This window comes from Anas acuta, chromosome 6, assembly GCF_963932015.1.
Source record: "Anas acuta chromosome 6, bAnaAcu1.1, whole genome shotgun sequence".
Classification (NCBI taxonomy): Eukaryota; Metazoa; Chordata; class Aves; order Anseriformes; family Anatidae; genus Anas; species Anas acuta.
Genome location: NC_088984.1, coordinates 39,450,557 through 39,472,767, shown reverse-complemented (window position 1 = coordinate 39,472,767; position 22,211 = coordinate 39,450,557). Strand labels below are relative to the sequence as shown.

Below are 22,211 nucleotides of genomic sequence, written 5' to 3'. Positions count from 1 at the left end.
TGGAGAGCTAAACCTCAATTCACTCTGGTAGCAACAGATGCATATGTGACCAGCATCTACGTGTTACAAAGACATGGCACTACCTCAAGTGTGACGAAACAGAACCATCAGTTAAGAGGAAGAATGAGTCACGCTGAGCCTTAAGACGAAACACGGGGCCAAGAAGGCTGCACTGTGCATGTGAAGTGGTGGTGGTGGCAGTGTGAGGTGTAAGACAACCAAGATAATGACAATAATTAAACCATTTTTGCTTCTACACTAGAACTACTTCATTTTGAGTTGTGGTTAGTAGGACATGGAACAATCAAAAACTTTTCATAGTTGTTTGTTGCTCCTTTTTTTTTTTTTTTTTTTTTTTGGTCAAAGCATAGATCACATTAGGAAGCTTATCTTCTTACTACAAATATCTAGGTCTTTTAACCTTAATAAAGAATTATTTTAGTTAACTGGAAGTATGGACCTCCTCATTGACAATCTTCCAAGAAATAACCTCTATGAAATCAAGTGCTGGCAGCAAAATCAAGTTGATTGTTTAAAATACTGGCATCTAAAAGCATAGCATATTACACATTTGTTAATTATAATGCCATTCAGAGTCTTTCAGATAATAAAATACCGTTTTCTCAACCACAACAGTGTGAGACTGTAGCTTCTGAAATTATGCTCGAATCCACAGAAAACCAAACATGAATTTAGAACAGTGTTATACCACTGCCTCTATTACAAACTGATGTTGCCTCTCCTTTGCAAGTGTGGGGAGATGTAGTACCTTCCTGGATAAGAGTTAGTTCAGTAAAAATATGATTTTTATGTCTATCTGATATACTTTTGTCTGTTTGCTACCCCTCAAATGATCTACTGACAAACACAAAAGCATTTTAAGATCATATACTTACATTTAGTAGGTGCCATTAGTTGATGGGGTGACTCTCCAAAAAAGCCCTTCAATTTCTTCTTCAGCTCTCTGCTGATTTTCTCTAGAATAAAATAAGTCTTTTTCCAGTTGCTGGACTTGTACTTCATACTCTTTCAAGGTTTCTGCAATACCTTCACCATCTTGTTCTAGGGCAAGTAAAACTCGTATGAGAATCAAATCTTCACTTCACTTCTCTGTGCCAAAATCAAGATGCCCAGCTAGAGAATGTCCTGTATTTTGCTGACACTCTGCTTTCAGGGTGTGCATTTAAACTAGTATGACAGAGGATCAAAAAGCCCATGCCAACCCCAATTCTCCATTTTAATAGGAGCATTTAGAGGATAAAGATCAATGGGATTGCTATCTTTCACCTTTCCAATGTCAACAAATTGAATATAAAAATATGACAATTCTGACCGTTTTTTAAAAATGGTCAGCTTTTTTCTTTTATACAAGCACCTTGTGTCTGTTCATCAGCATCCTACACGACATCAGAATTAGTAACAGCCAAAATGTTATCTTTCTACCTCATATCTTCTTTTTTCTTTCATATGAAACACAGTATTTCTCAACAGTGACTAAAGATAATATCTGCTGTACAATTCCCCTTGGAAAACAAACAAGCACCCTTGAAATGATGCAGTATCAACTGTAGTTTTTTCTCATGTTCTCTGTGTTGTAGCGTCAGCTGCCTGTCACACTGCAACTTGATGTGCTCAAGTGCAGATTCCAATTCACGTATTATATTTTCCTGGTCTATGACCTTCATTTCCTGTTCTTCAGTCTGCAGTTGTAATTTACGTTCAGACTCTCGCAGGCCAACAATCTAAGACAATCTAATACACTTCTATCAAACCATTTCAACAAATGCTTTTACAGTTCTGCTTAATAGATGAATGGATACAAAAGCAATTGTCTCTATAAACTGTAAGCTTATACTGGAAACAGATTTGCCTGCTGACATGAGTTCACACTTCAGAATTGAGCTCTGTAGATTTTGATCACATGGACTAGCGGATTTTTTAATACCCTGTGCAGAACTTAAACTGATACAAGAGTTTTTTTCCTGTTTCTGGAAAACTGCCAATTTGTGTACCACAGACAACTTGTTCACAAAATCACCCAAGGTTCACCCATGGGCAAAGAGAGACACCAAGTCCTAATGCATTTCTTTTTTATGTTTCCAGGTGTCATTACGATTCTTCAGTATATGGTGGTAAGAGCTTATTTGCAGAAAGATTTTATAATGGATTTGGAAAAAAGAAATACTATCCTGAGGTTAATAAAGACTGCAGGTGGGAAGAATTTCAATACGACACCACTATTTAAATATGTTGCTACTTGAGAAGTTAGCAGCATAAAGCAGTGGAAAGGAGCAAGGAAATTTCCAGATTTGCAACACCTTTTAAGCTAATGACACCAAAACAAGATACAAACAAGTAATAGAAAAGCATCCTTTTTATGTTGATGTCAAGATGCAAAATATCCAAATTAACAACAGATGTGAGTAACCTAAGCAGGCTTTCAAGGAAAGTGGATTAAATTGACTTTACTTCTTGACACTATTTCCTTTAACTATTTAGAGCAATAACAGGTAATAGGATAAAATATTGATCATTAGCCAAAGCAAACCTTGTTAAAGTAGTTGAAGAGGATAGCTCTGAGCTCATCAGCAGACAAGGAAACTAGTTTTCCGATTCCATTACCCTCACTCTGTGAAAGGATCTGTGAAGAGGATCTAAGCAAGTACTGGCGACTCTGAATACTTTCATTCTTGTAATCAATAGCAGCCTCCAGGGCTTCAATTCCTTCTTCCAGCTGCAAAAGGACATGTTCTTCCTACACAGAAACACAGGAGTGAGATTGTAAAAAAAGTACAAAACAAATCTTTGTGTGCATAAGACATTAACTTCATTCTCAAAGGTGAATCTCAATTGAAGAGCAAGACTAACTAGTAGTAGTACAGAGAATGGAATGGGAAAAATAAGAGGAAGAATACAAATCTAGAACCTGTTTGGAGCAAGCAGGAAATGTCTTGATATCCCTTCCACAGACCAGAGTTCAAACAAATGGTTCATCACCACAAAAGCCTACATTCTATTCTTCCTTCATTTTCCCCTCCCCACAATTTGATGACTTCTATTACTTTTTCAGTTGAACTAGTTTTCTAATTAGCGATTAATGAACCAATCAGATCTGTAAGCAGTTTGGTGACCATTATCTGTGCAGGAAGGTGGCAGAAATTCACGCCCTGAAGTATTGCAGAAGATTCTGTGGAGTGAAGCAAATAGGATTCTTTCTGGCATGCTATCAGCTCAGTAATAGGCCCCAACTGCTGCTTCTCAAGACCTAAAACAAATCTGTGTATTTTACATCAATTTATTCAATCTTCAACTTAATTATACTGATCTATTCAAGTGTGTAACATCCACAATATGGCTTATTTTCATTGTAACTATATGGAGGCCTTCAGGTGAGGTTTGGTCTTTCACAAAAGCCTATGAAAAAAATAATCAAGGGACATCACTATTAGAGTACTTCACCTTGTTCTATGTCCTGATAGGAAAATAGCTGCCTAAGATAAATTGATGTACATCCTGTTTCATTATTTCTAATTATAGAATTGTTAGGCCAGCGACATTTGTCCGGACTCTAGCTAAAGTAAGTAAGTCCCTCTGAAAGTATATGTTGTTCACTGTTATGTAAGTAGTGCCATTATAGCAGTATTTTCATGTCGGCTGTTAAAACACCCAACCTCAGTTCCTTGATTCTCTACTATCTAATACTGGGGGACATTTTAGGTCATGATTGGAATACTTTATTATACAACATTGCCTAAAACTTTGATGTATCTCAGAGATAGTTACTTACTTTAGCTGACAACACTTTTCAGTTACCCTCTTTCAGTTTCTCATCCACACTATTTCTTCTTCTGAGTAGCTGATCCCTTTCCTTCTGAAGAACATGAATTTTTTCCAGAATGTCTGTCTTATCTTCAGTAGTGCTGTCCTGAAGCTGCATACCTTTATCACACAATTCCTGGTCCAGCATACTTAAGCAAGTAGACAATTTCATACTATCTTTGTTTAAAGCCTTTTTTAGAAAAAAAAAAAAAGAGAGATAGAGAGAAAGAAATAAGAGGAAGAATGAAAGAAACCGTAAGTATAAAACTCCTTCCCCATAAACATGTACATGAGACTGTCGCATCCTAAAGTGGAAGACCTGTCTACTTCTTGTAAAGGGACGCCATTTAGGCTAAGTAGATAGCTACCATAAAATTTACTATTTAATCAAAAGATGAAAGAAAACAAAGAAAAGCAATGTGCAGTTTTCTACATATCTTACATGAGTTAGTCATTACGGTGACAATGACATTTCAATTTCTGTTTCTCAGTAGCCAAAGTAAATAATACAGAATGTTTCTCTGCCATGTTCTCTACTTTGCAGGCATTGAGCAATTTTTTAGATATCGTTATTTAATGTGCTGCAATAACAGAACTTTGGAAGTCAGATTTTGTTTTGTTGTTAGAATTTCGGGGATATCATGTAAATAAAGGTTACTACATTCTATTATTCATGTTTAAAATGTTGATTTGATCAAGCCACACAATAATGTAATGGCAGCGCTACAGATACAAGTTGCATGGCTTAAACCTCTTCTGTTATCCGGCTGCCCTCCTCCCATAGTCTTTTCAGGCAGCTCTACAATTGTGTTAAGTTTCTTTCTTTCTTTCTTTTTTTTTTTTTTTCTTAAATCACCTGGCTAGATCTCAGTTTCTTGATTTCTAGGTGGCATTTCTCTTGCAATAATGCTTCTTTTTTAGCTACAATGGCTTCTCTTTTCTTTAAATCTTCTTCTAGTTCCGCTAACTGTTGGTGCTGTTGAAGAATTCTTTCCATTTCTTCATCCAGCCATTTCTTCTGCTCTTCTAATTTCTACAGTTTAAACAGAGATCCAGAGAGCATTAACAAGGACTATTTGGGTCAGAATTTTATGACTATGTTTTTCCTCTTTTAGAGTAACTGATAAAACGTGAGAAATCAACATTTCAATTCTGAACATTAAGTGTTCAACAGAATCCTGATTCAGGATAATACAGAAATAGGACTGACTTAAGGAGAGGCTCAGCAATGTTATATTACTACATCTTATGCAAACAATTTTATCAGATGCTTTTAAGGAAATGTATTATTTTCCTAAAAACAGTTATAGAAATAGATGTCATATATAGAATGACAACAACTAAGTTTGAAAGGTACCACAAGAAATCAGCTAGCCCATCCTCATTGCATGATTCTTGCCCAAGACCAAGATTGGTGGAAAAACACATAGTGATGAGAAACTGTGATGCTGAAAGAAAGAAAAAATGGGAGTTCTGATCCTGCTAGCAGAGTCTATTATAAGTCTCTTCTGAAGCAATGGTTTATCAGTGGGCATATTGCTGGTATGGCTAAAAAGTTGCTTTTATTTCATTTTTTAAATTTATTTTCACCTCTAAAGACTTTGGTTAACTCATGAAACTCTCATGTTCCAATGTCTAGTTCTGAAATCATGCAGGTAGCACTGTTGCACAGGAAACCTACTATTCTAAAACTGTCATGAACAACCAAAACCATAGCCATCTGTCATATTTGTCAGATGGGAAAAGAAATAAACAAACAAACCGTGCAACATTTATAACAGAGCTCATCAGAATCACCTTCAAACCTACCAGACAACCAAACTTGTTGAATTTCCAGCTATCTGAATTACTACCTTTGACAAGTCATAGAAAAAACAAAGACATTACAGCCCTCTCCTTTTGTTCATTCAAAACCAGTAAAAGAGCTTCTTGACTTGTCTCAGTTTTTGCTACAACAAAAAAATAACAATTTTAAAAAAAAACAGGGGAGGGAGGATGGAATACTCTTCTTCCAAACGCTTTACAAAGATGGCACGGGGTGAATAAAGACACCTTTCTTTTCAGTGTCCACACAGATTTGGAATAGATTAGCTACCTCTGATTTCTGTAAAGTTCCCACTGACTTATTTTTCTTCTTTTTAAATGCAGCAATCTCGCTGTCTTTAAGTTTAAGAATCTTCTGTTGCTGTTCCATCTTAAGCTGAAGTTCCTATAAACAAAAACAAACAAACAAAACTTTCTTTCTGCCTCTATCAGTGTGTTTTTCAAACACATTTAATGACAGAATCTACACAATCATGAAATCAGAAATATTGAACTAATTTACATGCAAAATTGCAACTCAGGGCTAGACATCACATAATAACATTTAAAAACATAGCTGAAAAGAAAGGAAGAATGAAGATTTCTGTGAAAATACTTATACACAATTTCTTCAGTGTCAAGTAAGCAATTACTTAAAAGGACAAAATCTGGTAGTATAGTACATTGACTTTGGGAAAACAAAGGTCAAACTGGTTGATCTTATTCTTTGTCATAAGGAAACAGAAAGAATCCTACTTTAATTTGTAGCTGGTCCCGCTGAAGCTCTGCTTCTAGTTGCTTCTTTTTTTCACTCTCCTCACGCAGTCTTTTCTCTAGCAGGGTCTGCTGATGCTTCATCTGAGCCACGTTCTGCTCAAGTTCTATTGCTCGTTTTTCACTTTGGTTAGATAGAGAAGCCAGATTCTTAGCGTCTTGCTTCTTCTTCTGTAAGGCCTGAATGTTCACGGAAAATTTCAGCTTAACAACAGGAAAACTTAAAACTAAAACCTGACTCAGGTTAATTCTCTTTTTCACTGAGTTAGGACAGTGAGCAAGACTTGCTACATTTTGCCACAACAATCACACATTATTTCTAAGATCTCTGAGCCTTCGTAAAATCATCAAAGACAGAACTATCTAACTACTTAGTTGTTAAATAGTAGTGGGTATAACTGTGTGAAGGTTCTCATTGGCTACTTCAATCCAACTAGCTTCAATTGTGTGAAGCTGGTGAGAGTTTCACAAGCAGAGTGTACGGATTTCAAAGGTGATGCTGAGACAGGAATTTGCAAATCCTAATGGTCATATTGGAAATACCTGCACTTTCAGCTTAGCTGCATCCATCTTCTTTCGGAACTCTTTTTGTAGCTTGGCTTTCTCAGGAAGCTCTCTCAGCTCCTTATTCTCCAGCTCCTGAAGCTGTTTTTGAGTTTCGGCCAGTTCCATTTTGGCCTGCTCGGATTCTTGCTCCAGTTTAGTTATCTTCAAAGAATATTGCCTGCTTACACACTCTGCATCCTTACCTTAAAGACATCATATCCAAATAGTTTTAAAACAGCAAGATAATAATTTGCAATGTATTACTTAAACCTGTAATTGAATCGTTACTTACTTCATCCTGATTAAACCAAAAATTTCTGAGACATTTTCCAAACCTAAACAAACAGCTCCCTTATAACACTGAAATATAGATGAACGAAGGAATCTTAAATCTGAACTCTTCATAAATCATCTGATGTCACCAAAGAAAGTAACACCTGAGTGCCACATCAAGTGAAAATTTTCTGCCTACTGCAGTCCTTGACAAAATAGCTTGCCTGTATTATTATTATTATTATGTTGTTGTTGTTGTTGTTGTTTTGTTTTTGTCTGTTTGTTTGTTTGTTTGTTTTTCCCCAGAGGAATATGCTACATATTTCTCAGCTTTCAACTTGGTAATCAGCAAAAAACTCTCGATTGTGTTTCTACTGATTTGCCCTGTTCGGGCAATCTGATTTGCTCTGTTTGGGATTCCGTAAGTACTGTTACTGGGGGCGCACAATGTTTCTCAATGCCAAAAGACTGCCTCAGGAGAATATGTACACACTAGAAGAGTGTGACTGAAACAGGTAAGCACAGATCTTTAGGGTCATCATAATGATAAGTTTCTGGCAAGCATATATATATCAGGACAGGTGTGTAATGATATAGGCTAACAGGGACACTGACCTTTTCCCTCATCCACTTCTGACTCCTGCTTCTCTACTGCTATGATGGCAATGCAAGCATTCCCAGCACAGTGTCGTATCTTCTCTCCTATCCCAGACACTGGGTGACAAACACATGTCCATGAAGAGATCAGTTGCACTAAGCATACGTGAAAAATTACACTATAGGTGGATAAACACAATAAGCCACAAAACACAAAAAAATATTTAACAAACAAATCTGCAGATCACAGCTGAGTAGGACACAATACAAATTTGCAGCCTTCAATGCACTCATAGCAAGTAATTCATAGAAGTTAGGAAACTGTAAGTTACCAGAAGTATTCCCGCAGAAGAAAATTACCCAAAAACTAAGATATGCAGGTCTTCAGAAGTTTTGTGTCTTTTTTCTTGCTTATTTCTGAATGTCTTCATTTCAATTTTTCAGTCACTTACCTGTTCTTACTAATTCCTTAATAAGTTCTTCTTTCATTTTGATGTTAAGTGCAAGTTCTCTCATTTTTTGCTTGGCCTCAGTGAGTCTCAACTCTGAATTCTTTAACTTCTGCATGTTAAAAACATGACTTTTCTGGAGGCAGTCCATTTCTTCACCTTGAAAGAAAACAAAGCAATGTGGAGACCAAAAAAAAAAAAAAGGAATAAAAAAGGAATAAAAGGAATACACTCTTTAGCCAAAAGACAGTGATCTGAAATATAGTATGTATAGAATTCTTACAAATGAAGCGAAAGAGACAAAAGGAGAGAGTATTGCAAAGAGTCTTTTCCCTGCTGTCTAAATATGGAAATGACAGCATGCATTAGCATTTCAAGATGCTAACCTGAGAGAGAAAAAAATATATTTTTTAAGCATTTTCAGTGCATCTCTGATGAAACAATAGCATGTTTCCTTTTCTTGAACTAGTACTAGACTTGTATGTCAAGTGCTTTCTCGCTAGTAAGTAGTACTTAAACATTAAGGTCACTGATGTCAATTTCAGAAAAGGAAAAGGAAAATAATTTAAAAATAAATTTATGTTGAGCTATCATGAAAAAAGTATTTGTAGCAAATAAAGACATTTTGATGAGAAAAATAATTACATGTGATAAAGACATTATTGCATATTCTAATATTACATCTAACACAATTTACTCTCATGACTTCCATTTTACCTGTGGCTGTATCAGTCTGTGGCACAGATTTGTCACATAAGCTGGACTTGTCAACTTGACATTTCATGTCACTTTGCTCAAAGGGAAAGCACAGAGAAGCCTGTTTTCGTGTTCATCTTTGGTTTATAGAATGCCTAAGAAAGAATGGAAAACATGATACATTCTAAACACAAAGGGATTTTTTTTTTCTTTTAACTTTATATGAAGTACATGATATTAAAAAGAAGAGTGCCAAACTGAGAAAGCTTACATAAGCATTTGCACCTTCTTCTTCCCTTGCTTGATCTTGTTGAATGATGTCCCCAAAACAAAGATCATGCAATCTTTATCGCATCAAAAAAATGTGGTTTTTAAACTAGTTTCATAATATGCCTAGTTGGTCCTGCAAATTTATTTTAAGTAGTATCACAAATGGCCTCACATTACAGTAGGATTAGGCAGTAATATTATATTTGCTATATATTTATCTGTAACAGAAATTAAAGAAAAAATTACTTAATTAAGTAATAAGAAAAAAAACTGAAATTACTTTTGACTGTCTGTATTTTCTTTCTCTTCATCACTCTGATCAGAGAGGTGGCAGTGAAGGACTTCATCTTGATCTTCTATGTAGCTCAGTATCATCTGGCTACGAGCACGGAATCCTGCAATCATCCGAGCCATGGAAAAAGCAGGGGGACTGGTATACACCTGCCAAAAAGCACCCAAAAAACACTTGGAATAGTTCAGTAATTCTTTATTAATATTCCAATAGTATTTCAGTTTAAAAGTCTTTCACTACCTGACCTTGTATGCAAAATTGCAGGTGTTTAAATAGTATTTCTGAGTACCTGTGTACCAGAAGGTTTTGCAAGAGAAGGTTCTGCTTAGAACACTTGTCCCAAGTGCAAAAGAAGGTACTGTTACCAACTTATTACCCAAAATGTTCAGTTTATCAGTACAGAATAATCATTCATTTTGGGAATGCTTCCTATCTGAACTGTTAAACATTGCACAAAAAGATCACTAAAGACTACAGCTTTATGACTGTGATAAATTCTGTGTTTTAAGTCAATTTGTATGGGGCTTTGAGCAACCTGATCTAGTGAAAGGTGTCTCTGTCCATAGCAGAGTTGGACTAGATGATTTTTAAAGGTCCCTTCAAACTCCAGCCATTCTGGGATTCAAAATGTAAGCCCATAGATTTTGGACAATTGGGACATAGCATGTGTCGCAAGACATTCGAAAGTACTTTTTCAGTCTTCCATGCTAAAATGCTTCAAAGCTAAACAGCAGCTGACAATAGGTCACCATAATTTGTCACGCCAAACTGAATTATTGAACGATAACTGTTAAAAAAAATGGAATGCTTAGGTAGACCTTACCTTTTGTGTCTCTGTCCCTGAAGATGGGTAAAGGGAGTGTAGCAGACTCTTTGTGAGTGGGACACTGTATGGCCTTCTTGCAGATGCCGTAACAGCAGGCCCATCTCCACAAGCACTTGAGAAGTCCCAAGTTTTCACAACCATAAACTTCTCTAATTTTTCTTTTAGCTGATCAATAAGGATTTGCTGTTCCACCATTTTTTCATCCTCATATGAAAAAAACAAAAACAAAAACGGTTGCTGATCATCAGGTTTGCATCATACCTTTCTAAATTCATTATAAAGGTCAGCCTTCTTGTATATCATTCACCAACTCTAAATTCTTCTGCAGTGCACAGGCAAATTCTGCAACAAACTGAAAATTCTCTGGCATGACAGGTAGAATCTTACCTCTCCCCAAACTCCAATCATTTTTTTGAGACATTTTTGTCTCTAAAGGACCTGTCCTATAGAAATTATGTCAGCTAGATTTAGACATCTAGTGAGAAGTAGATGACATATTTATCAGCCCTTGCTTGCCTTATTTGTGTGTTCATGGATAAATAAAACAGTAATTCAAGAAAAATGTTCAAATGAAGCACATGGTCTGAGTTTAAAGAATGAAATGTACATACATGTAGGCTTCCTCTTCCTCTTGGAGCGGTCCAACTTGAAAGATTATTTTTATTAATTAACATTCATAAAATTGTACATGACCCCAGGATCCCCTGTATCAACCGTTACTTTCTTTTCTACCCAGCCTCAAATTTGTCGGTAATGCTAGTTTGAAGAACTTACTTGCCTTTCCTACAGCAATCTCTGTGCATTGTTCAAAATTACATATCTTCACTGAACTGATTTATCCATAAGGCCAAGACCATACAATTTTCAGTCTTCTCTGTTCCTTTCAGAATACATCGAAAATCTTGCCTACCAACAGGAAATTTGAATAACAGCTAGAGATAGTTAACTAAAATATGCATTCTCCTACTTTGAATCATATATTTTTTATTTATTCTTTTTTTCTCATCTTCTTAGACTGCAAGTCCTTTCCCCATACATAGACAATGCCCCACAAATTGACATTTTGTTGGAATACAATACATAATATTTCTGTGTCATAGGAAAAAGAATATATATGTCAATACCATGCATTTTATGATTGTGGAAGTAGTAATGGGCAACTCCACCTTGCAACTTTTTTTTTTTTTTAATCCCTATAAGACTCTGTCCCTTATGCCCTTGTACATACAACCCCATAGTGCATAACCTGTTACATAAATACATGGGTACAAACATTTACATGCTACTTTTACAGTTCTTATTCTATCATGTATCATTGAAACGACACTTTCCTGTGCATACAACTTTAAGCCATTTGACACAAGCATTTGATTTAATTATTATACTGATTTTTCTGTTTTTAAGTAAAAGTGAGAGCTGCGATCTTTTGCCTACAGTACAATTGTTTCTGTTCATATCATCTGCCTCGTATCCTCCATAAGATACAATTATAAGCATAATCGTATATAAGCATCTATGGGTATTAGAAGCATGGATTGTTTCAGTCTAATAAGCTGACAATATGCAGTATGGGTTAAAAAAGGAAAACACACAAAAAAAGCCTATCCAGAGATGACAGAACAGAAAAAATGTTACAGAGGGAAGGAAAAGATAGTGACCAGTAGACTTACCTTTCATTCATTGACTCTCCCCAAGCCATCAGCAAAGAAGAGGAAAAAGGAGAAAAAGGAGAAAAAGGAGAATAAGGAGAAGAGTACTAACTAGCCATGTTTACGCTGTTCCCTTTACAAAAGGTCAGATCTATCATCCTATAAAGTCAGATCTATCAACTATCCTATAGATGGTCTCCTGGATCTTGAAATGCTATAACAATGCAGGCATTGTTATTCTTGAAGTTGGAAAATTAAATACATACATATATTTATTTGTTGTTCAAAGATGTGAGTGGAACTGCAAAGTTGGCACGTATAAATGGCAAATTCTCCCACCATGGAATCACAGAACAGCTGAGGCTGGAAAGGACCTCTGCAGGTCACCTGGTTTAACCCCTGGCTCAAGCAAGGCCACCTTGAGCAGGTTGCCCAGGACCATGTCCAGGTGGCTTTTGATGGTCTCAGAGGATGACTCCACCTCTTTGGGCAACTTGTTCCAGTGCACAGCCACAGCCACCACACAGTACACAAGTGCTTCCAGATGTTAGCCTAGAAGCTCTTGTGCCCACTGCCTTTTGTCCTGGCTGCAAGTTCACTGCACCTTCCCTTCAGGTATTTGTAAGACATTGCTAAAATCCCCCCCTGAGCCTCCTCTTCTCCAAACTGAACAGTCCCATCTCTCTCAGCCTTTCCTCATTGGAGAGGTGCTCCAGTCCCTTAAGCATCTTTGTGGCCCTCTGCCGCACTTTTTCCAGGATGTCCCTGAATCTCTTGCATGGGGGAGCCCGGAACTGAACAGAATCAAGCAGAATGGAGTAGAAAAGTTGGAAAGGACCTACAAAGATCATCAAGTCCAACTGGCTGACCACTTCAGGACTAACCTAAAGTTACAGCATGTTATTGCGGGCAGTGCCCAAATGCCTCCTGAATACTGACAGGCATGGGGCACCAAACAGCTTGCTAGGAAGCCGGTGCCAGTGTCTGACCATCCTCATGGTACAGAAATTTTCCCTGATGTCCAGCGTGAACTGGACATCCCCCACAGCTTTGTGCCATTCCCATGCATTCTTCCCTCAGTTACCAGCAGCAGAGACCAGCACCTTCCCTCCTCAGCAAGTTGCTGAGAGCCATGAGGTCGCCTCTTGGCCTCCTGTTCTTCAGACTGGACAACACAAGTGTTCTCAGTCTCTCCTCATAGGACCTGCCTTCCAGCCCTTCTACCAGCTTTGTTGCCTTCCTCTGCACACTTTCAATTATCTTCACATCCTTTTTCAACTGGGGAGCCCCTGAGCACACAATACTCAAGGTGAGGCCACATCAATGCTAAATAAATGGTGGGAGAATCACCTCTTTTGACTGGCTGCCTATGCTGTGTATAACGCACCACAAAATACAGTTTGCAACTGCAACTGGACACACTACTCCAGCTGTGGCCTCACTGAGCAGAAAGATCACATCTGTTGACCTGTTAGTGACACTTTGCCTAGTGCAGCCAACAAAACCACTAGCCTTCTTAGGAGGAAGGGCACATGGCTGACTCATGTTCAACTTGGTGGCCACCAGGACGCCCAGCTCCCTTTCTGCAGGGCTGCTTTCCAGCGGGGTGGCCTCCGGCATGCACGAGTGCCTGCAGTTGTTCCTCTTCAGGTGCAGGACTCTGAACTTGCCCTTGCTGAACTTCATGAGGTTCTTGTCAGCCCACCTTTCTAGGCTGTCAAGGTCCCTGTGGTTATGGCAGCATGGCCCTCTGGGGAATCAGCTGCTCCCTTCAAAAGTGGTTTCCACCAGTTGTTTCTTTACTTCTGTTTCTCATCTGTTGATTTTGTTTTGACAAGTTTCTTTCTCCCAAAGGAAATAACGGACCCATAACCAACACTACCTTACAAAGTGGGTATTTAAATCCAATTCCTTTCTTCGGTGTGCCGTGAGATGTGGCTGTAAAATCTCAGCATCAATCATAATATTAATACACTTCTCAAACAAAAAAATAAGGATGGCCCTCCTCATTTTTCATCTCAAAGAAGAGCCTAAAGATTAAAGAAATTATAATGTTATTTTTTTTCAGATGTTTTTCTGGGTAAGTGATCCAATAGTGATTGAAGGCTACTTCCAAATGTAGTTGGCCTTCCAGAAAACCTTTAGGAGCCAAATGCAAACTATAGACACACTATGTCTTACCATTCTAAAGACAGATACTTCTGTACAACTCTATCTTTTCTGTACAACCTATATCTTTCAAGTAAATACAACTCTTAAGAGCTGCTCAAGAGCCTTTATTGCCCTGTTTATTTTAGCATCTCCATAACCATCTCCTCCGAGCTGTGGATGGCATGCTTACCTGGGTATCTTTCAGTTTAAACCCAGCTCTTACACTGTTTTGAGCCTGGGAAGCAGAGCTTTACAATAAGCCAGAGAAAAAAAATGAAGAATAAATAACAGAGCTGTAATTTAGGATGATGAGAACCAAGAAAAGCCAGAATTTGTGTATGCGATTGCGAGGTAACAATCTACAGGCTTACCAGAATTCAGTGTGAAAAATTAAAATAGGTTGATTTTATAAAATTCTAACTTGTTGGAACTCTATCTCCTCCTCCTACAAGACAGACACATTAGCTTTCCTGATTTGTTCATAGGTACCTAAACAATCAACTTAGAATGAAATACCTGGCAGTTCTTTAGTTCTCTCCTCAGCTGAAGAATTGTGATATGATGGGGCTCTTGCATGGTGCCAGTTCCAGTGTCAATTTGCTGCACGGTGAGAGCTTCCTGCTTTTTAAGCTAACATCATCATTCAAATCAACCAGGAATGGGAAGGCTTCATCCAAACAGTTTCTGTAGCTGAAGCACTGAACTTGAAGCCGGGTGAGCTGTTCTTCTAGCAAACTGATTCGGGTTCTTTCTTGATTTAAGTCATGTCAACACTGATTACCAACTTGTTGGTTCTGCAAAGCTTCTCGGAGCAATCTGATTTCAAGTTCCATTTCATCAATCCGGTCTTGATCAGGGTTGTAGTTGACAACTGGTTTATTTCTAATGTTTTTGGCTCTGTTTGCATATTTGAGCGAATTTAAAGATTCATCAAAGTCTGATGAGGATGGACTTATACATGTTATCATGACCGTCTTGGCGTTCCCTCCTAGGGAGTCTTTCAGAATGCGAGTGATTTTAGCATCCCTGTATGGAATATATACGCTTTTCCTTTTTGGGTCTCCAAGAGCACTGATGACATTTCCCAAGGCCAACAAACCACTATTGATTTGAATTGATTCTTTGAATCATTCACCGGTATTTCCAGTCTTTGTCACCCTCTCTGATCCTGCCAAATCCACAAAATGGAACTTTGAAGCAATCATCTGGACTGATTTCCAAGATGAATCCTGTGGATCACTATTTTTTCTGAGACTCTGCAGATTGTTTCTGACAAATACTGATAGTAAAAATGGCATGTGATCGACTAGAGTGTTCGTTCATTTGTGTTGTGCCTGCGTGACGAGCTGCATTGCCACTTTCCAACAGGCTCATCACTTCATCTGCACATTCTATTTGGAATTCCTTAGCACCAACAATCACTTCAAACACCAAAAGAAAATCAGAATAATTAAATTAATTTTAAACTTTTCAGTAAAAGTTTACTGCAATTATGAAGAGTCAATCTATAAACACAAATCACACAAGCATACAAGCCTGCATTATTATAAGGTCGTAGCACATAGCTAAATAAAATAAAACAGTATGTGGAAAGCACAAAGTACAGCACATCTGAAACCTGCAGAAATAGAATATATGGGTGTATTTTGTCACAGCATTTGAAACAATATCGTAAACAGAATACACAGACTTAGGTGTTTACACATCGTCTTATGCAATTTGCAACCTAGCGCTATCTAGAAAAAAAGTATGAGCAAACCTAGCTCAAAGCTTACTTTGTCAGTTAAAAAAAAAAAGACAGAAATTTTGAAAGTTTGTAGTAAAAGTGACTCCCAGCCTATGTTAAGAACATAGTTCTTAGTGGAATGGAAGCAGATATTTACAGCATAAGTAGCTTAACAAATATAACTTTGAAGTGAGAAGCAAAGGCTTAATCTTAAAGCATTCATTCAACTGAATAATCATGCACAATTGTGTTTCTATGCTGAATTTGCAGAAACAGTAACAGTACTACCTTACCACCTGATGCTGCTTCTGGAGGAACATTGATATTGTTCATAGGAATCTCAAATGAAGGCTGCTTCAGATCAGCTAAACTGAATTGATATTTTGAAAACGTGACTTCGTCTAGTATTAGTCATCGATAAGCTCTCTTTTCAAGAGGTGGAAACAGTAATGTGTGCACACAACAGAAATCAAATGCACGAAGTTCTAGAGCTGAAATCCTACCTGTATTTCCCTTTTCATCTTCTCGGATATGTAAATCTTTCACAGAGGTCTCCAACTCCAATAAATCTCGAAGTTCTTCCTTGTAAACCTCTATATAAGATACCTTCACACGGAAATCGATGTTATGGTTTTCAGAAATATGCTGAAATAACTCCTGAGTAGCCCGTGGGATTATGCCTTTTTCATCCTCTGAAACTGATGCTAAAATAGAAACACAGATGTCACAGATACTTGCAGTCATTCTGTCACACAAATTACAAAGACTAAAACTAAAGAGAAGTCTGCGACGTTTATCACTCAATATAATAAGGAATAGGAAGAGCTCAGTTTTCCCAAGTTTTCATGTAAAGATTTGCTTTTCCGTTGATCAGAAATGCATGGAAATGATACAGAACTTTACTACTTTCTGCGGGTACGAGACTAAAAGAAAATTAAATTAGTAAAAAATCACGCTAGAAGAAAAAAATATTTTGAACTTGCTCATGAATTAATGATAAAACTGCAAATCCTTTATGCAGAAAGAATGAATACATCATTTTCAGGGTTTCAAATTCAGAATCAAGGACCAAGAAAAATCCAGATAGTCTTCTAATTCCTGCTACTCCACTTCTTCTCTCTTCTTCAGCAGAACAGACAAACAAATTGTGACTTCTCCATATGGAAGGGAAGATAACCAGAGCTGGTGATACAGGATTCCAGAGAGAGTCAGAAAGCAAAATCGTATACATGCAGAAGCTGAAGAATTCTTCTGCGAACAAATACAGAATAAAAGTAGTTTCCAGTCTCAGGTGTTTGAGGAACACTGACTTGGAAATACCAAGTAAGTCGAATAGTAGAGTTTCAGATATCTGCCTTTAAAAAAGCAAAATTTGAATTCCACATAAAGTTCAACAAGGCCAATATGCAAGGTTCTGCACTTGTGCTGGAACAGTTACAAGCACAACTACAGTCTGGACAGAAAACAGATTGAGAGCAGCCTTGAGGAGAAGGACCTGGCGGTGTTGGTTGATGAGAATCTCCACCTGAGCCAGCAATGTGTGCTTCCAGCCCAGAAAGCCAACCATATCCTGGGCTGCATCAAAAGCAGCATGGCCAGCAGGGGGAGGGAAGTGATTGTCCCCCTCTGCTCTGCTCTCGTGAGACCCCACCTGGAGCTCTGGGTCCCCCAGCACAAGGACGTGGAAGTATTCGAGAGAGTCCAGGAGGGCCACAGGGATGCTTAGAGAGATGGAGCACCTCTCTTACGAAGACAGGCTGAGGGAGCTGGAGTTGTGCAGCCTGGAGAAGAGAAGGCTCTGGGGAGACCTTACAGCAGCCTGCCAGTACCTAAAGGGGGCCTACAGGAAAGCTGGGGAGGGACTCTGGAGGGACTCTTTGGCAGGTGGTGTAATGATAGGACAAGGAGGAATGGCTTTCCAACTAAAAGAGGGTTGATTTGGATTAGATCGTCAGAAGAAATTCTTTACTCAGAGGGTGGCAAGGCACTGGCACAGGTTGCCCAAAGAAGCTGTGGATGCCCCGTCCCTGGGGGTGTTCAAGGCCAGGCTGGATGGGGCCCTGGGCAACCTGGTCTAGTGGGTGACATCTTTGCCCGTGGCAGGGGGTTGCAACCGGGTGATCTTTAAGGTCCCTTCCAACCCAAACCATTCTAGGATTCTATTCCATGAAATTTATCTATGAAATCTCTTTGTCAGTCTCTGAAAAAAGTCCAAGAGTGAGTTTGCTTCATACAATTACCTAAAGCAGATACTTTCTAAGTAGGATAAATGGAGCAAAAATTTCTAAAGCACTGTGTTTCAGAAAGTAGGGTAAGTTGCCTGTTAGAATAGAGAATGGGAAAGAGCACTTTTTTATTTTTTTTTCTCTCATACTTTTGGGATAGCCTAATGGACACAGAATTTGTGTTTAGAACACAACCATCACATAAACTTTGGAATATATATGTCTTTTTTTTGCTATACATTTTTTCATTATCTCTTAAAAATTCTCAAGCATCATCTGTTATGTATTAAATACGTAATTTGCAGAACTACATTGTTCACACACACACAAAAAAAGACTTTTTACAACGTACCAATGTGACCACCTCCAATGGTGTAAGTCTTCCCGGAACCTGTCTGTCCGTATGCAAATACTGTAGCATTATATCCCTCAGCCAAAGACACTAGAAGAAGTTTAATGCAAACTGGATAAACTTCTTCTTGGGTTGAGTTTTTGCCAAATACAACATCAAAAGTGAAGACATGGTCTTTCCCAATGATTATTTGTTGTGTATTTGGGACTAATCTCACGCATACTTGGTGGTTATGAAGCACTTCCTTGGAAAGCAGAGGTCTGACCCTTACTGCAACTTTAACCAGGATCTCCTCCATGCCGGCCTCCATCTCTGTGCTCCCCACTCAGTATTCAGGAAGATCTGTTACAATTCCTCTGTTCACCTCATTTGCAATTTTCTGCACCTAAGAAAAAATGTTTTCTGAGTTAAAGAAGAAAGAATTAACTCCCTGCTGAAGCAGAATGTTGAAGAGTTTCCCAAAGAATACATAAGCATCATTACACCCTGGAAAGGAACTGTGATAAAAAAGCAGATACGTTAACAACTGTTAAACCAGTGCAGAAACTAATTTTGCTTCTATTACCTTCTAAGCTAGCAGACTTAACCTTTGGTCTGAAAGTGGTCAGACTTTCTGTTTGGATGTTATACTGCCGGATGAAGCAACAATATTGTAAGATCTTGTTAATGAACTGTTGATAAAGCATAGACTTACAATGAACCTTATTTTCTCACTGCTACAGTACCGATGCATAGGCAACAGAAATTATTCAAACAAAACCTTTTTATCCTGAATTTATACCTATAGACACACACGTGCTTGAAAGCCATCTTCTGCTTACAAGAGCCAAGTATTTAGAATTTCAGAAGCACAGAAAGCTGTCGTGTTGCTTACATGGTGGGTATGATTTTAAATAGTTGTGATTACTACACACCAAGCATTCCTCTGATTTTAATCCGTCTGTTTATGCCCATATGGAACTATTTTTTATTAGTTATATATTTCAGCAACCATGGTTCCTTATACTGCCCCCCATCTATTAATTCTGAAGCACAAGAAGAAGCATCGAATCGCATTTCTTTACAAATGTCTACCAGAAACACTCCAAAGCCTCGATGGGTATCAAATGCTGCCGGATCCCAAACACATCTTCTGCTCTTGCTGATTCTCAGTCAAGGAGGCTTTGCCATGCAAAGGAAAGTTTGCTGAACTTCCTTCTTGCTCAACTCCCACGCAGCCTTTTTGCTGTTACCCAACTGGCAGAACTCACCAGCTAAGCACATCAAATTCAGCCTGCATGAAAATGCAACCAGACTGAAACACAAGTCTTCTGTGGTTGCAAAGATAAGAGTTTTGGCACTCACACCCATTTGCATTGAGGGCTTGTTCATTCCGAGCTGAGAAGCTTGGGAAGCTGACAAAAAGCCTTGTTGTACAGAACCGAGCAGAGCGAAGCCAAGCAAGAGAAGCAAGAGCCTGAAATCCTGCTCATTTCAGAAAGGGCACGGCAATCACGAGCAGATACTGAAAACTTACTGACTCCCCCCCCCCTCCCAAAATGACACCCAAACCAGTCGCGGGAGGGGAGGGGCGGAGGAGGGGAGAGATCCCATTTCCTACTTCCTCAAACAAACACCAAGCAAAATGCCGGCTCAGCGGCGCTGTGGGGCGGCTCCCCCCAGACCCAGCCCCGGCCCCGTCGCTCCCCGCTCCAAACCTGCTCCGGGCGGCGGGAGGCAGCCTCCGGGCGGGCTGAGGGGCCGGCGGGCCGCGCCTGGGCCGCCCGCGCCGCTGGTGACAGCGCCTCGCTAGGCAACGGCCGCAACCTTCGGCGGCGCCGCCCCGCCGCGCACAGCGGCCCCCCGCGGCAGGAGGGCGCGGGCGGAGCGGGGGTTGAGGGGTGGGTGTGAGGGGACACCGGGGGGCAGCCCCCGGCCCCCAGGGACGCGCACAGCTCGCCCTCGAGTCCTGGGGAGGGTGGAGGGGGCCGTCTGCTTGTGGTCAAAGCAGGGGTGCGAAATGCGGCTTCCATCGCCGCGCTCGTCATGGAGGAGAGCGTCTCCTTACGGCTCCGGTGGAGCTCAGCGGTAAAGGCTGAGTTTTCCCTCAAACACAAGCGGTCTCCAAGTAGGCGAGCCACGCTCACAACTGCTCGCAGCTGCTCGCCCAGCAGCCGCCGGGAGTGCCCAGGCACACGTCCACACACAGACACATCTGTAGACACAATGCCGACAGAGCTCAAGGAGCAAAACGCGAACGGATTCTGTCCGATTTGTATATGAAAACAACAGAGAAGACCAAGTCGGTCCCATTCATGACATGGAACACTGCTTTAGCAATTTGTAAGTGCACAGAGCTTACTCCACCCTAAAGACTTGATAAACAAAGAGACATTTAGAAAGCTAAGCTGTGAAATGACTGAAACAAAAGGGTGTATTTCCAGCTTCAGTTCCCTAAAGCGTGTAAGTACTTCTCAGAAACAGAAGACAGGACAATGTAAAGATGTAATCTGTGATTAAGTAGTTCTTCTTTCACAGGGAAAACCAAAACCAATGACTTTTCAGGGACAGCAAAAACTCTTGATGAGACAACAGCCTTACTTACTGTTGAAAATACAATCCCTTTACCTCATTGGCCTCACTCTGCTGCTGTTCTCTCTTTTTTCTTCTTTTCTCTCTTTTCTTCACATTTGTAGATCTACACCCTGAAGCTAGAGATTTACCAGCACGTCGGCCACTTCTGCCTTTTCCAGGCTCTGAATCAGTATCACTTTCCAGTTGTAGTAAGGCAAAACGAGATGCAGTGGTAGGGACTGAACTGATTATAGCAGATTCCATTGCCATGTCTGAAATTCTACTGAGCTGGCTTCTTTTCATTATCAGTTTCCTGGGAAAGTAGCACAGAAGGTAGAATGAAAACATTGTTTGATCAAACAAGCAATAATTCATATCATTAAACCACAGAAGTGTGGTTTTTTTGGCTCAAAAAGCATAAGACAGGGCTGGAATTGGGGGAATGAGGGAGAAATCAAAAAGATACAGTATAATTTATTTATATTGTAACTGACTACACTGTATTACCTTAGGTAACTAAAGAAGAATTACATAAAAAAATAAAATAAAATAAAATAAAAACAATCTACCAAACACATTTTAGGCTAATACATTCGCTCTTGAGAGATTTCGTGGAAAAAAGGTGGCTCTAAAAGAAGCTGGTCATGTTCTGGGCGGAAAAAGACACAATAGAATAGAATAGAATAATTTAGTGCTTAAAAACTATTTCAGATGCCATCCCCGGAGCCTGACAAACACAATTTAAGAATGAAGTAGATAATACACATACGCAAGCTCCAGTTTGGGGTAAGCAGCCTTATCTCTTCTTTTACAAGAAGTTTAATTTTGTTTGCAATGCACTGGAGATTCAGCAAGCAGTTTTCTCCACAGGGAGGTGAACCCAGCATTTCAGCTGGTACCGTCCACAAACACCAAGTTCACCTGTTCTTACAGCAAGACACAGAGGATACGCTGGGGGGAGACGGAACTAAGCAACACTTATGCCTTCTGTTGCTGCCTGTAGCTAAAAGCAACATGTACATCCCTGGGATACCATTCTAAAGATCAAATCATTTACCTAGCATTAAAGCTAGATCCTGGGTATATCTATGTTTGTCCAACTGCAGTTTTTCCATGCAGAGTTTGGTCAATTAGCAGAGTATTGAAAGTGATGATATCCATCTCTGATTACAAATTTCATAGAAAACAGACATCTAGATATGCTGACATA

The 22,211-nt window shown here is 39.2% G+C and overlaps 1 pseudogene; it reads right to left on the bottom strand.

Moving 5' to 3' along the window:
• Window positions 1-321: 321 nt before the first annotated feature.
• Window positions 322-20,684, bottom strand: LOC137858671 (kinesin-like protein KIF27; annotated as a pseudogene).
• Window positions 20,685-22,211: the final 1,527 nt, after the last annotated feature.